At 45.7% G+C, this 16,264-nt stretch overlaps 1 pseudogene; it reads left to right on the forward strand.

Moving 5' to 3' along the window:
- LOC141271652 (AN1-type zinc finger protein 4-like) overlaps positions 1-16,264 on the forward strand; it is a 43,744-nt pseudogene that overhangs the window by 26,237 nt on the left and 1,243 nt on the right.

The raw sequence follows: 16,264 nt of genomic DNA on the forward strand, positions 1-16,264 counted from the left end.
CTATCTGGGTATGCTGAATGTCTGAACGGTCTACCGGGCCATCTAAGGGGAATAGTACAGAATTATCCCAGTTAATAGTCAGACCTGACAACTGCCCAAACTGTTTAAGTATATCCATTACACTATTCAGGGATCTACCTTAGTCTCCCAGAAATAGCAGAAGGTCGTCCGTATACAATGCAGTCTTCTCTTCTATGTTCCCATATTGAAATCCTCTAGCTTCAGAAGAATTCCTCACTACTGCCGCTAAAGGTTCTATTGCAATGGCAAACAATAATGGGGACAAAGGGCATCCCTGTCTTGTGCCTCTATATAATCTGAAGCTTTGAGACAGCTCACCATTTGCTTTGATTTTATCTGTAGGGGGAGGGGGGTGAGTATAACAACTGTACCCATGATACAAACGTGGGTCCGAACCCCATTTTTTTCAACACCTCCCAGAGGAAGTTTGACTCTATGCTATCGTCGAATGCCTTTGCTGCATCCAACTACAGCACCGCTCTATGCCCAAAGTTATCTGCTGGGAGCTGCATATTTAAAAAGAGGCGGCACAAATTGCTGTGGATTTGTTGGCCATAAAGCCCGTTTGGTCTGGATGTATCACTTTAGACATAATTCCTAACAGCCTATTAGCTAATATTTTAGCCAATATTTTGATATCCACCGTCAATAGAGAAATAGGTCTATATGGCTCAGGGAGCTGAGGATCTTTCCCTTTTTTTAGGGATAATCGTAATAATTGCCTCTCTCATGGAAGGTGGTAATGACCTCACTGCAAGGGAGTGGTTGTATAGTTGTAGCAAATTTGGGAGTAATATCTTGTTAAACACTTTATACACCTCCACAGGGAGGCTATCTATGCCTTGAGCTTACCTGGCATAAAAGTTAGAGCCTTTTCTAGTTCCTCCAGTGACAGAGGATCATCCAGAGCCCTCCGCTCATCTGCAGACAATGTGGGCAACCTGGCCATTTCTAAGAAATTTTAAATTTCTCCTTCCGGGAGTCTAACCTTTGAAGAGTATAATGTCTTGTAAAATGAAAGCAGAACCTCCAGAATCTCCCTCGTAGACTCTGCCCAACCCCCATTTTGAGAGAGAAGCTTGTAAATATAGGATGGATCCCTTTGCGCTGCAGTAACAAGAAATAGTAAATGCCCTACTCTTTTATCTTCTTCTAAAAAGGTAATTCCCTGAAAGGATTTTTTCCTCTCCGCTTTTTGCAGTACCGTCCGTGTAGCCAGGGACTGGACTGCTTTAAGCCTTCTTTGAGCATCAGGTGTAGGATTATCTATCACATTAATTTCAGCCTGCCTGAGTTCCTGAAATATTGCCTGATCTGCTTCTTTTTTTTTTTTAGTTTTCATTTTGTTCCTTGTTATTTCTCTAATATCCCTCTCAGGTAGGCCTTCATAGACTCCCAGACCATTGGAGTATGTGCTGTTCCATTATTAATTTGGAAAGTCTTAGTTACTTACCGGTAACTTACCTGTTTGACGAGAATCCTCTATTTTCTAATAACTGCCTTTCAATTTACACGCCGTCAGGTGGAGTCCCGGCGTGGGAGGGTGAACAATCGGCCCTTGAGAAAGGAGATCCAAGGATAAGTCACTGACATTTCTTTTAGGCAGGAAAACCAAGGTCTCTTGGGCCAGAAGGGAGCTATGAGAATGACCCAAGCTCTGTCCATTCTTATTTTTGTTACGACTACAGGAAGAAGTACAGAGGGAGGAAACTTATACGCTAGACTGAACTTCCAGGGGCGGAGGAGACCGTCCACTATTAGAGGATTTTCTCTGGGATTCAGGGAACAGAAGTCCGGAACCTTCCGATTCTGGCGAACAGATCTACTACCGGAAGGCCCCACATTCGAACTATTTAAGAAAAGATCTGTGGACTCAGTACCCATTCTCCTTCTTTCAGAACGTTGCGGCTCAGGAAGTCTGCCTTGACGTTTTCTTTCCCTTTTAAATGTAGAGCATTAAGGAAGAGTAAATGACCTTCTGCTTTTTTTTAATAGTTTGTCCGACACTCTCATTAGCTTTTTTGACTTCGTACCGCCTTGATGGTTTATATATGCCACCGATACTTGATTGTCTGATAATATGCAGACGTCCCAACCCTGTAGAGATATAAGGAACCCGCTTACTGCCCGATCTACAGCCAATAGTTCCTTGACATTAGAGGAAAACTTTTTCTCGCTTTCTGTCCATAGTCCCTGAATTATATTGCCATCTAAGTGAGCTGCCCATCCCGTGGGACTGCGTCTGTGGTTAACACATGGGTAGGTCTTACCTCCCAGGGCACCCCCTGAACTAAGTTCCTTGTCTCCAACCATCATCTAAGGGACTGTATTGAACGAGGAGATAAGGTTAAAGTATGATCAAGACAGCCCCCAAGGACTGACTCATTATATAATACATCCCACTGAAAAGCCCTGCAGTGGAATTGTGACCATCGAACAGCGGGAAAACAGGACTTTAATGTGCCTAATGGGGACATCGCATCACGGAGCGTCATAGAGGGCTTATCTACGGCCTTTTGCACAAGACTGGATTAATTCAACCTTCCGGACTGGAAGACGTGACAACTGTTTTTAGTGTTGAGCCACCCCCGTAGTGTTCGAGTTCGGTTCGGTTCGTCGAACACCCGTATGTTCGCCGAACTGTTCGTTGAACTGTTCGTCGAACTGTTCGTCGAACACCTTCGAACACCGTTAAAACCAATGGCAGGCAAACAAAAACACATAGAAACACATAGAAAACACTTCAAAGGTGTCCAAAAGCTGACAAACTGCTCAGAAGACACAACTAACACATGGAAAAGTGACAAGTACATATAGTCATGCGAAAAAAAGAGGTGGAGGAGTAAAAGGAGGAGGAGCCACAGATATAGGCATGTCATGCCCTTCTAAAACCAAAAAAGTGCGAAGCCGACACGGCCAGTCCGTTCCTGCCCGTGCAACCTCCGTGTCGCTGGGTTTGTGCCAGAGCTGCGGTGGACCCTGACGGCCAGCCCCCCTCTCCCAATACTGGTGCCTGTCCGCTGGTGGGTCAAGTGAGCCCCCCTGCGGTGGAGGCAGGTCTAATCTTTTTAATTTAAATTGTCTCTCTAATTTGAATGAGTACACTTTAAATCCTTTTACCAGGATCTATTGGAGGGCAAGTCTCATGCCAGCAGCCGTGGTAATTCCAGCTCCAGTAGCGTCCACTAAAGCTGCTGCAGTTAAAAAGCTTTTATAAGGATCGAGCCTGGCGGTCCACCGCAAGGCGTCCTACAGCCAGTCCCAGCCCCTGTGCCTTGGGGTGCCTCCCCGATGCTCTTCACTGAGTGTCCCGGGGCCCCGAACCATTTTCTTTGAAAAAAATAAGTGTCCAAACTACAGGTGGTGTAGCTTGCTTAACAGCTGGGTTAATCCGCTGACTAGCAGACACTGCTACTAGGCCCAAAGTATTGCTTGGGCTAGATGCAGTTAAAAATTTGTAATTAGATACTCTCGTTGGATGCTGAGAAAGCATTCCATAGAGTCTCCTGGCACGCCATATATTATTCTCTTAAAAAGCTTGGGGTAGGGGACCCTTTTATAGCCAAAATCATGGCCCTGTATCGTAATCCGTCAGCTAGGCTGAAGATAAATGGAACATTATCATCACCTTTCATAATCACCAATGGGACAAGGCAGGGATGTCCTCTGTCCCCTCTCTTATACATCCTAGTGACGGAGCACCTGCTCTCATCAATTCATGATAACCCCAATATTAGGGGGATTGAGGTGGGAGGCACCGAGTACAAGTGCTCTGCATTTGCTTATGATGTCCTAGTATATATCACTCAACCACATATATCCATCACTGCTGTTATGTCTGAAATAGATCACTTTGGTACATGGTCAAATTTTAAAATCAATGCAGTGAAGTCTGAGGCCCTCGATGTCTCCCTCCCCAAATCCATACAGAATTCCATACAGTCCAGCTTTCCCTTTGCCTGGCCCTCACAGGGTATCAAATACTTATGAATTCGTATTCATAGAGACCTCTCCCGTCTATTTTATCTTAATTTTGGGCCCTTTATTGAACAACTCCATAGAGATCTTACTTCTTGGACGGTGAAGGATTTTTCCTGGTTCGGTAGAATAAATATACTAAAAATGAACGTCCTACCTAAACTCTTATGCCTCTTCCAAACCATTCCCGTGGTAATTCCCTCAAATTTTTGGGAAAGACTACGCAGTAGCTTTTGCAGATTTATCTGGGCAAGTGGGCGTCCACGCATTCGGGGGGACATTCTGATCAGACACAAACAAAAGGGGGCCTTAGCCTTCCGGATTGTAGAAGGTATTACATGGCAGCAGTACACGCTACAATCCTGGACTTCTTCCATCATTCGGAGGGGAAATTGTGGGTCAAAATAGCTCAATCCATTTGTCCTAAAGCTCTTACCACTCTCCCATGGTGCGCCCATTTAATTGTCCCCTCTCTTGGCCTCATGTCATATAGTACTTATGCCACTGCTTTGTCTTTGAGATCCCCAAAAAAAGCTTATCCTCAATCGACCCCCAGGGCCCCTTGCTCCCGATTTCAGATAATCAGATTTCCCACCAGGACTATCTGCAAATAGATTTCTCGGTTCAAATAAATCCCATCCAATATTATTTTCTCCAATACTTCGCTGCTCCCCCTCAATGACTTGTTACAGGGAAGAGCCACTTCCCCGAAGGCTAATTTTGAATATAGCCAGTTACAACACTTCTATTCAACTGTGAAGAAGCGCACACATCTTCATAGAGATCTCACAAACTTTGAAAAATTGAGCCTATCATTGTCACCCCCTACACACTCCATCTCCCTACTGTATAATCTCCTCATTGCCTAGGTAACTGACAATAGGCCAAGATTCTGCGGTGCATGGGAAAGGGAACTGGGGAAGTCCTTCTCTGACTCACAATGGGATAAATGTTTCTTCCTAACACATAAAACCTCAATCGGGTCCAAAGCTCAGGAAACCTCCTTCAAAATTATCTCTAGATGGTACCGGGTACCAGCAGTCCTTGATAGATGGTATCCAGTGGTCTCAGATGTTGGAGATGTGGGGAGGGGGAAGGGACAATGTCACACATATGGTGGGCATGCCCTATAATAAATGCATTTTGGGCCAAGGTGGTTCCCATGATTGAGAAAATAACTGGTTTGACTATCCCTAATACGCCAGAAGCCCTCCTTTTATCAATGTTACCAATAAGTAAACGTAGCTATAAAAGGTCATCAATAGGCTACCTAATACAGGCGGCTAAGAATGTCATTCCACGACACTGGAAAAGCAGAGACGCACCCACTGTGGAGGAATGGTTTGCGGAGATCTCCCTCCTTAATAGGATGGAGCATCTGATTGCCATCTCACCGGCTGATGTTGATAGATACTGTGTGATTTGGAGGGATTGGATTGATTTGCAAAACTATGACTCCTACCATCTAGCCCCCAACTAAAGTTATCCGTGATGTCGGCACAACAATGATCATAATCGCACTCTATTGATTGGTGGTCTGCCGTGGTCCGCTCCCTCTCTCTCTATCTTTCATATGGAAAAATACATGCTTGATCTGGATATTGATGGAAAACACTCCCTGTACCCCCCAATGTACTGTCGTTATGCATAGATTTATAGTTATACTACCCCCTTTACTATGTATATTGTATTTTCTTGTACTTTTTCAACACAAAACTAAAAAAAAACTTGAATTTGAAAAAAAAAATTGTAATTAAATCTACAGGCGGTGGCTACTCCGCTGACTAGCAGACACTGAAGCTTTGGAGCAGACCTCTGATTCCCAGGCTATAGTATGTGTAAACAGCTCTTCAGACTCAACCATCTGTGTTACCCCAAGCCATAGTGTATGTAGTTTCTTACGGTTAAAAGGGGGGGGGGGGGAGAGACCCAACCCACCTGGAATTGATGATGGCAACGTCATGTAAAACACAGCAAGGGGACTCCAAAAAGAGTGTCCATTTTTTCCCCAAATTGTGGCACAGACACCACTTAAGTGGCATCAATTGTCCCAGAGTTGCTTAAAATGGTTGGTGAGGTGATTTTGCAAAATCCTCAAGCTTTTAGTCTCCCCAGAATGACACAGGTGGGGCAGATGGTGGTTGTCGCGGCCCGCTAGGCCGCATTGTAGCACAGTGAGCTTCGCACTGCAACTTATGCTTCATATCCATGTGACAGTTCATGCATGAAGTACTCAAACTATGGATTTTTTGGCCTCTACTTAGCTTTTGGTGACAAATGTTACAGATAACACGAGTTGGGTCATCCTTATCGATCTGAAAAAATGCACAGGCTATGCAAGGTTTAGAGCCCATGCGACTCTGCTACTAGCAATACTATCAAATGATTGGCTGGGTTAGATGCAGAGCGTCTGGGTTTGGTTGGGGGTCCCCACAGTCTGCCTAAGCTAGATGCAGTTAAAAATTATTATTAGATACACAGGCGGTGCAGCTTGCTTCGCAGCTGGGCTAATACACCCAAAGTATTGGTAGACTCTATACTAAATAAGGAAGGATTCACTGACTGTGGTGTCCCCTCCGTGGGCCGTGGCGATTGGTGGAGATTTGGTGGATGATTATAGGAGAAAGCTCCTTAATAGAGAAAGTTGGTGGATTTATACTTTAAATACACGTGTACCAGCGGGTTTAAACATCAGACATGATTTGATGTATCATTATGAATGATCATTTATAGATTATTATTATATATATGTTCCTTTTTTCTTCTTTTCTTTTTCTTTTGGATTATTTACATTTATATGCATTGTTTCTATGCTATACGATTTTAACATGGTATGTATGTTTAAATTTCTGATTAACTCAGCCTTGAACGGGTGCATAGCAGGACATAACATATAAATACCACTTCCTTGCTGTTTTTTTGCTATGCAATGATTAAGAACCTTTAGTTCGAAACACGTTTGCTGTTCTTCTCAAAGGTGGACTTTTAAAATATTTTTTGTATGACCCAATAAAAAGTGGATTTTAGAAGATTTGTTCAGCTGGATCTTCCTGGTTCCTCATGTTCGTCTGGTAGCACTCCTGGCTCCGTGCTGTTGATCTTCTAGGTGGGTGAGCTGATTTTTTCCTTTCTTTTTCTGCCATGTGGCGATTGGTCATCCACTTTCGCTGCCCCTTACTCAACGAATTCACAAACATCTCCCGTCGGTTTGGAGTCCCATTATGCCCAACCAAATACATAGGCCCCACAACTAAAAAAAATCGTTCTTAGGCATCGAAATCGACACCACAGCAAGGTTGTTCCGCCTCCCATCCAGTTGTAAGAGTTACATGATTGTATTGTCAATGAAAGGGGGGCGGTAGGGGGCTGAGCGTCTGGGTTTGGTTGGGGGTCACCACAGTCTGCCTAGGCTAGATGCAGTTAAAAATCTTTATTTGATACACAGGCGGTGCAGCTTGCTTCGCAGCTGGGTTACTACGCTGACTAGCAGACACTGAAGCTTTGGAGCAGACCTCTGAGTAAACAGCTCTTCAGACTCAACCATCTGTGTTACCCCAAGCCATAGTGTATGTAGTTTCTTACGGTTAAAAGGGGGGGGGGGGGGGAGACCCAACCCACCTGTAATTGACGATGCCAACGTCACGTAAAACACAGCAAGGGGACTCCAAAAAGAGTCTCCATTTTTTCAAAAAATTTGGGGCACAGACACCACTTAAGTGGCATCAATTGCCCCAGAGTTGCTTAAAATGGTTGGTGAGGTGATTTTAACAAATCCTCAAGCTTTTACTCTCCCCAGGATGACACAGGGGTAGAAAAGTCCATGCGGATCCATGATTTGTTCATCTTTATGAACGTGAGTCTGTCTACATTGTCAGTGGACAGCCGCGTGCGCTTATCTGTCAGCACACCACCAGCAGCGCTGAACACACGTTAAGAGAGAACAAAAATTATTATTCATTTGAAAGCTGGTGGAGCTTAGTATAGATGGCCTAATAGAATGAGTACCACACACTGCTACTATGCCCAAAATTATTTTCCAGACAAGATGCAGCTAAAAATTATTATTAATTTGAAAGCTGGTGGAGCTTAGTATAGATGGCCTAATAGAATGAGTACCACATACTGCTACAGGCCCAAAATTATTTTCCAGGCAAGATGCAGCTAAAAATTATTAGTAATTTGAAAGCTGGTGGAGCTTAGTATAGATGGCCTAATAGAATGAGTACCACACACTGCTACAGGCCCAAAATTATTTTCCAGGAAAGATTCAGCTAAAAATTATTAGTAATTTGAAAGCTGGTGGAGCTTAGTATAGATGGCCTAATAGAATGAGTACCACACACTGCTACAGGCCCAAAATTATTTTCCAGGCAAGATGCAGCTAAAAATTATTAGTAATTTGAAAGCTGGTGGAGCTTAGTATAGATGGCATAATAGAATGAGTACCACACACTGCTACAGGCCCAAAATTATTTTCCGGGCTAGATGCAGCTAAAAATTATTAGTAATTTGAAAGCTGGTGGAGCTTAGTATAGATGGCCTAATAGAATGAGTACCACACACTGCTACAGGCCCAAAATTATTTTCCAGGCAAGATGCAGCTAAAAGTTATTAGTAATTTGAAAGCTGGTGGAGCTTAGTATAGATGGCATAATAGAATGAGTACCACACACTGCTACAGGCCCAAAATTATTTTCCGGGCTAGATGCAGCTAAAAATTATTATTAATTTGAAATCTTAAAACTGTTGGTGAGGTGATTTTAACAAATCCTCAAGCTTTTACTCTCCCCAGGATGACACAGGGGTAGAAAAGTCCTTGCGGATCCATGATTTGTTCATCTTTATGAACGTGAGTCTGTCTACATTGTCAGTGGACAGCCGCGTGCGCTTATCTGTCAGCACACCACCAGCAGCGCTGAACACACGTTCAGAGAGAACGCTGGCTGCGGGGCATGACAAGATCTCCAAGACGTGAGTGGCAAGCTTCGGCCATTTATCCAGATTGGAAGCCCAAAAAGAGCAAGGGTCCAGTGACACAGTCATGGCTTCGATGTTCACTTGGAGATACTCCTGTACCATCGTCTCTAGGCGTTGACTATGTGTCTGACTTCTTGTCTCCTGTGGCCTTGCAAAGGATGGGCTAAAAAAGTGGTGAAAGGATTCCGCAAAATTTCTGTTACCAGCAGATACTGTGTTTCTGTTACGGTTTGAGTGCTGAAGACTAGACAGTCCCACGGTTGGCAAGTTAGAACTGTGAGATTCACTACGTGCACCACTCGTGTTTTGTGGAAAAGCACATGTAAGATTCTGCAACAGTCTCTGCTGATACTCCTGCATGCGTGAATCCCTTTCTATGGCAGGAATTATTTCGGCAAATTTACTTTTGTACTGGGGATCTAAGAGTGTGGCAACCCAGTAGTCAGGATTATTTCGAATTCTGACAATTCGAGGGTCATGTTGCAGGTAGTGCAGCAAGAAGGCACTCATGAGTCTTGCGCATCCAGGAGCACCAAGTCCCTGTTGTGTTGGTGGCGAGGTAAGAATCATGCTTCCTTCCTCTGCCCTCTCCCCCCAACCTCGCACAACATAAATGTGATCAAGGTCTCACTCATCTGATGAGTCTTCCATGCCCATCGCCAGTTCGTCCTCCACTTCTTCCTGGGCTCCTGCACCTTCCTCACTAGTTTAGCTGCTACCATGCGCCCTGGTTAATCCCTCTTCCCCACCCTCCCATGCCTGCTGCCTTGGTGCTGCCGACCGTCTGGACCTTGCAGATGTTAGCCCTTCCGCATACAACTCCTCCTCCTTTACTTCCTCCACCTCTTCTTGTCCCACCACCTGACTCCGAATTCTGTTTAACATGTGCTCCAGCATGTAAATCACCGGAATAGTCATGCTGATAATGGCATCATCAGCACTAAACATCTTCGTCGCCATTTCAAAACTGTGCAGAAGGGTGTATAGGTCCCTGATCTGAGACCACTCCTCCAGCGTGATTTGCCCCACCTCTGGATCTCGTTGGCCCAGGCTATAAGTCAGAACGTATTGCACCAGGGCTTGTCGGTGCTGCCACAGTTGCTGCAACATGTGCAGAGTTGAATTCCACCGTGTTGGCACATCGCATTTTAGCCAGTGAAGTGGCAGGCCCAACGACTTCTGTAGAGATGTAAGTCGCTGAGCTGCGGGATGCGAATGGCGGAAGTGAGCACACAGCGACCGTGCCTTCTGCAGAAGGCCATCTAGTCCGGGATAGTGGGCTAAAAATTGCTGGACAACCAGGTTCAACACGTGAGCCATACAAGGCACGTGTGTGACATTGCCCCGGCGAAGGGCCGCACCCAGGTTTGCAGCATTGTCGCACACGGCCTTCCCTGGTTGCAGGTCCAGTGGAGACAACCATTCATGAAACTGGTTCTCCAGAGCTGACCACAACTCCTCAGCTGTGTGACTCACATTTCCCAGACATTTCAAAGTAAAAACCGCCTGATGACGTTGAGCCCTGCTGCCAGCATAGTAAGGAGGTGTGCAGGATCCCTTCTGCGCAGTTAGAAAGCGGGTGGCATGACCAGACAGGCTTTGGGTGCAGGTGGAGGACCGAGAGGAGGTTGAGGAGGCAGAAGCAGTGGAGGAACTTCGAGATAAAGAGGATTGACGCACAACTCGTGGGGACAGCAAGACTTGGACAGCAGCCCCTTGTCCTGCTGTCACCATAGTTACCCAGTGCCCAGTCAGCGACATGTAACGCCCCTGTCCATGCCTACTCGTCCAAGTGTCTGTGGTGAAATGCACCCTGTTACACACAGAGTTTCTCAAAGAAGCGGTGATGTTGTGTGCGACATGCTGGTGGAGCGCAGGCACACCATTCTTTGAGAAGTAGTGCCGACTGGGCATCTGGTACTGGGGCACTGCGACGGACATAAGGTCTCAAAAATCCTCTGTGTCCACCAGGCGGAAAGGCAGCATTTCTGTAGCCAAGAGCTTGCAGATGGTGAAATTCAACCTCTTAGCTTTCTCATGGCTGGGAGGAAATGGTCTTTTACTTGTCCACATCTGAGGGACCGAGGGCTGGCTGTTGTGCTTAGAGGGGTTTGAGTAGGGTGTCCCCGGCAAACTGACGGTCTGTGAGGAAGATGCAGGCGGACATGTTAGGTTGCCTTGATCCAAAGGTGGTGCTCTTGATGTCGGAGAGCGCTCAACACCAGCTGGTGTTTCCATTTCCAAATTAAATGATGACCTGCCAATCACGCTGGCTGTTGCGGGTAAAGAGGTGGCAGGTCTGCATCCCAAAACAGGTGTGACTGCTGTCCCCCCAGTCACAGAGGATGAAGAGGCCGCGGATGCACAAGATGGGGCAGACGGTGGTTGGCCCGGCCCACTAGGCCGCATTGTAGCACAGTGAGCTTCCCACTGCAACTTATGCTTCATATCCATGTGACGGTTCATGCATGAAGTACTCAAACTATGGATTTTTTGGCCTCTAATTAGCTTTTGGTGACAAATGTTACAGATAACACGAGTTGGGTCATCCTTATCGATCTGAAAAAATGCCCAGGCTATGCAAGGCTTAGAACCCATGCGACCTGAAGAGCCACCACGACTTGTGGTCAGAGGCAGAGTTGTGTTTGAGGATGCAGTTGTTGACGTGCTTCCAGTACTACGTCTCTGTCCAGGAAGGCGCAACCTGATCTCGTCGTCACTAGCATCCTCCTCCACCTCCTCTGTTGACCTCATCGACTGGCTGACTGTGGGTTGACAGTAAGTGGGATCTGCATCCTCGTCATTATCACCCTGTGTGTTCTCACACCTGTCGTCCTCAGAGCCAACCTCTACTTGCCCTGCCAAAAAACTCAAGTTGTTGCTCCAATCAGGTATTTGAGTCTCATCATCGTCTTCCTCATTGTCTCCACCAACAGGAGTTACAGTTTGGGAACGAGGGTCTACATTATGCTCAGAACCTTCTTCATCTGGTCCTGGATCCGACTCATAAAGATTCTGGGCATCAGTGCAGATCATTTCCTCGTCTGGATTAACAGAAGCTCTGGAGCCGACCTCTGATTCCCAGGCTATAGTATGAGTAAACAGCTCTGCAGACTCAACCATCTGTTCTACCCCATACTCAGACGGGCAGCTGGAGACTTGGGAGCTGTGAGGAAGCAAGCGCAATTGGGGTGACACCTCTGAGGACTGGAGTATTTGTGATGTTGAAGTTGAGGTGGAGGAGAGCCCACTTAAATGAGCACTTGATATCCGTTGAAGCACCTGCTGTTTTTGTGCCTCATCTGGAATTTTTAGCGATGGGCGTGGCCGTAAGAAAGGGATCGTATCACATTGTCCACTAAAAGAAGTAGACATCTTAGTTTGGCTGGAAGATGGTCTTTCTTCTGCAGATGTTACTGTTGCTTTAACACCTACCCCACGGACACAACCTTTTTTTCCCTTCCCAACACGCCTATTCCCCTTTCCACCAGCAGCAGGCCTTTTGCCACTCATTTTGGTGGTTAACTAATTGACAACTCTGGAGTTGTTTGCACAAAAAACGATGGATGGAAACCGAGCAGAGCTGAGTGGCCAAATTGTGGTACTAGCCTAAAAGGATTGGCTGGGTTAGAAACAGTAAAACAATTTTATTAGATACACAGGTATAGATGGCCTAATAGAATGAGTACCAAACACTGCTACAGGCCCAAAATTATTTTCCAGGCAAGATGCAGCTAAAAATTATTAGTAATTTGAAAGCTGGTGGAGCTTAGTATAGATGGCCTAATAGAATGAGTACCACACACTGCTACTATGCCCAAAATTATTTTCCAGGCAAGATGCAGCTAACAATTATTAGCAATTTGAAAGCTGGTGGAGCTTAGTATAGATGGCCTAATAGAATGAGTACCACACACTGCTACAGGCCCAAAATTATTTTCCAGGAAAGATGCAGCTAAAAATGATTATTAATTTGAAAGCTGGTGGAGCTTAGTATAGATGGCCTAATAGAATGAGTACCACACACTGCTACAGGCCCAAAATTATTTTCCAGGCAAGATGCAGCTAAAAATTGTTATTAATTTGAAAGCTGGTGGAGCTTAGTATAGATGGCCTAATAGAACGAGTACCACACACTGCTAATATGCCCAAAAGGTTTTACTTGGCTAGGTGCAGTAAAAAATTTGTATTACATACACAGGTGGTGTAGCTTGCAACACAGATAGGCTACTCCACTGACTAACACACACTGCAAGAGGCCCAAAAGGATTTGCTTAGCTAGATTTAGCCAAATGCTGTGAAAAACACTTGCACAGCACTAAAACAGACCTGCCTGGAAAAAGTGATAGGAACTGATGTAACTTAGCCCTCAAAAGGGCTGCAATTACAACTAGTCACTACTCCCAACCTATCTGTCTATTTGAGATAAAATTCGCTTGCAATTCACACAGTTATACTGTATAGCGCGCACACAGCAGCAGCGGTGCCATCTAACACTCAGCAGCAGCAGTGAGAAAAAGGTGGCGACAGGGAAAATGGCTGGGTCTTATAGGGCAAGGACATGTGACATACACAGCCAATGACACATGCCCTTACTTGTGTGAAAAAAAGCACTTCGCTCCGTGTGTGCGCTGCTGATAGGCTGACAGATTGCACCTCCCCACTGTAAATGCGGGAAAGAGAAAAAAAAATGGAGATCTTCATTATTTCTGCAGAGATCCATCCCCTGCCCCTCCCCCCGCCCCGCTGTACACTCAAACTGCGTATTAACATTGATTATCAGCATTACTGTGAAAAAATCCAGTTACGATTTTGGTGCACGAACAGTTATCGAACATAACCTCGAACAGCCGGATTTTTTTCAAATCGTTCGGGTTCGTCGAACGGCTCGAACACCGCCCAAAACAGCTCGAATTTGAGATTGGCGAACAGTTCGAGTCGAACACCGCTCATCACTATTCCTAACCTGGTGAGGAAAAAATACTGACCAAATACGGATCGCTGGTCTTTAATCGGGGCCTTGGTGTCCCATCTGGTGTTAGGTCACCTTATCATTGGTAGATTAGTTTATACAAGATGAATTAAGGTTTTTTTTCTCCATGCATGTAGCAATAGTGGAATTCATGTATTTGTTAATTGCAGAGTGCTGCCGTGCAGTGTTCATGTACATACATTTGTACTGCAGGCTCAGTATATGTGCCCCTGCATATTAATTTTAACATTATAGGGTGTGCTGGCCAATGTCTAGATTTTCTGCTTTTTATAAAGGCATTTCCCAGCAGTATAACAACATGATGATGGTTTGCGGCCCTCAAATTAAGTGATTCTAGATGTTTTGAGATTCATTATCTACCTCATTCTAGTGCACTGGGTGTCTTTGTCCTAAGGAGCATAGAAGTAGATACTCAATAATTAACAGGTCTTAAGTGCCTGTAATCCAAAGCTCCCATCTTACTTTTTAAGTATATGACAGTATTATCGATCTGAAATAATGGATGATATATTCCACTTGATCTTTCCGCATAGTCTTCACTGGATCATCTAGAAAAGCATCTACATCAAGATGAAAGCTGTTAATATATTAGTCATTTCTGGTTGAGTTTCTTATGTTCTGTACATAATCTCTGTCTTCTCCTTAGTGGAGGTTCGGCCTATAACTTGTACGCTGAAGATGAGGATGACGATGAGGCTTCTCCATCTGACCAACATGGAAAATTCGATCACTATGAACAAAATGAAGTTTTTAAAATCAAAGATGGAGAACATGAACCTCAATAAAAAGGTCTTTAAAGCAACACAAGAAATGGTTTCTCCTAAGTAGTATGGCTGTTTCCGAAAACTGCCTTCACAAAATGTATAGTGAACTGGATGTAATGTACCAATGTAGTGTAGTCAGATAACAGGACTTTGCTCACAGTTGTAGCTCGGGCATTAGTGTTAGTGGGGCCACGGCCCATCAGTATTTGGTCAGTATTTTTTCTCAGGAGTGGGAGCCAAAATCAGGAGTGGGTGATAAATGTGTGGTGCCCCTGAAGGTTCAGTCGCCACAGGGGTACTGCACCTCAGATAGAGGTGTGGTATCTCCTCTTCCAGGTAAGGATGGAGCATCACTCAAGACCCCACTTCACACTCAACACTACACCACTCCTGTCCTGTAGGGGGCCTAAATGCACCAGTGTGCTGCCCCGGCCCGGGATAGAGGAGATGGGGGGAACCAAAGAAAGGGGAAACCAAGTAGTGGGTGAGGGTGGAGGAAACACTTACAGGAAACACTTATAGAATCATATATAATATATGGCCATCTTTAGTTCAAGGTCTTTTGATTGTGGTCTTCTGTCAGGGTCCAGCAAGAGTCTGTAGCTGGCTGAAGATTCACGGTCCTCGTTCTCTGGCCTTGAGACGAGGAGCTGGTCAGAGTTAACAAGTGTCTCTGCCCGGTCAGGTTCCCGTTCTAAGAAGGCCTTGGAGGGTAGCAGAGGAGATAGGCTCCACAGGCAAAAGGATCCCAGGGGGATACGGACGGAGCGGAGTCGCCACCTGTATTCTTCACTCTGGCTTAGCCAGAGGGACTCCTGCTGCAAGAGGGGTGACCGGCCCCCGATATCTGACTGTGTACTTCATGTCACTGTTGGAAAAGCCCGGCAGCTTAGTGGATCCCAGGGAGGAACACAAGCGGGAGGAGAGGAACACACCAACGGGGTCTTGACGGGTGCTCCTGATCTACCTGGGATGTGCTGAACCCCCTTCCTGGTGGCCGCAGTACGCCGTGTGAAGCAGAGAGAAGCTTTGCGGCTGAAAGTGCATCTAAAGTGAGTAAAGACCCGGATGACTTCATTCACCGCCTCCGCTTGTTTATTCCTGCGCGGCACTGCACCCACCATTCTTCCACACAGTGCGTCCATCACTGCCCTGAGGCCTACTCCGCCTGTGGGGAGTAGTACCAACCAAGCTGCCAGAACACCAGCCTCAGAGGACTGTTGCAGCGCTGGTGGCTTTCACCAGAAATCACAGGTGGCGTAGTCGAACAACCACTCATCCAAAAAAAAAAGCCCATTTTTTATGTGACAGCCTTGGGCACGGAACGGGTCAAGGCCACGACTGCATCCCCACAACATCAGCAAGGCCCAGCTCCGAGTATTCCCCATTCGCTCAGGGAGGGCGTCACAAATGCAGAATAGGTGACTTGTTTCTATTATACCTTTTCTCTGATTGTTCCTCACCTGGTTTTGGCTCCCACTCCTTAGGAAAAAATACTGACCAAATACTGATAGTGGGGCCATGGCCTTAT

This window comes from Phyllobates terribilis, unplaced genomic scaffold, assembly GCF_046119375.1.
Source record: "Phyllobates terribilis strain yellow unplaced genomic scaffold, ASM4611937v1 Scaffold_5__5_contigs__length_657084704, whole genome shotgun sequence".
In the NCBI taxonomy this organism is placed as follows: domain Eukaryota; kingdom Metazoa; phylum Chordata; class Amphibia; order Anura; family Dendrobatidae; genus Phyllobates; species Phyllobates terribilis.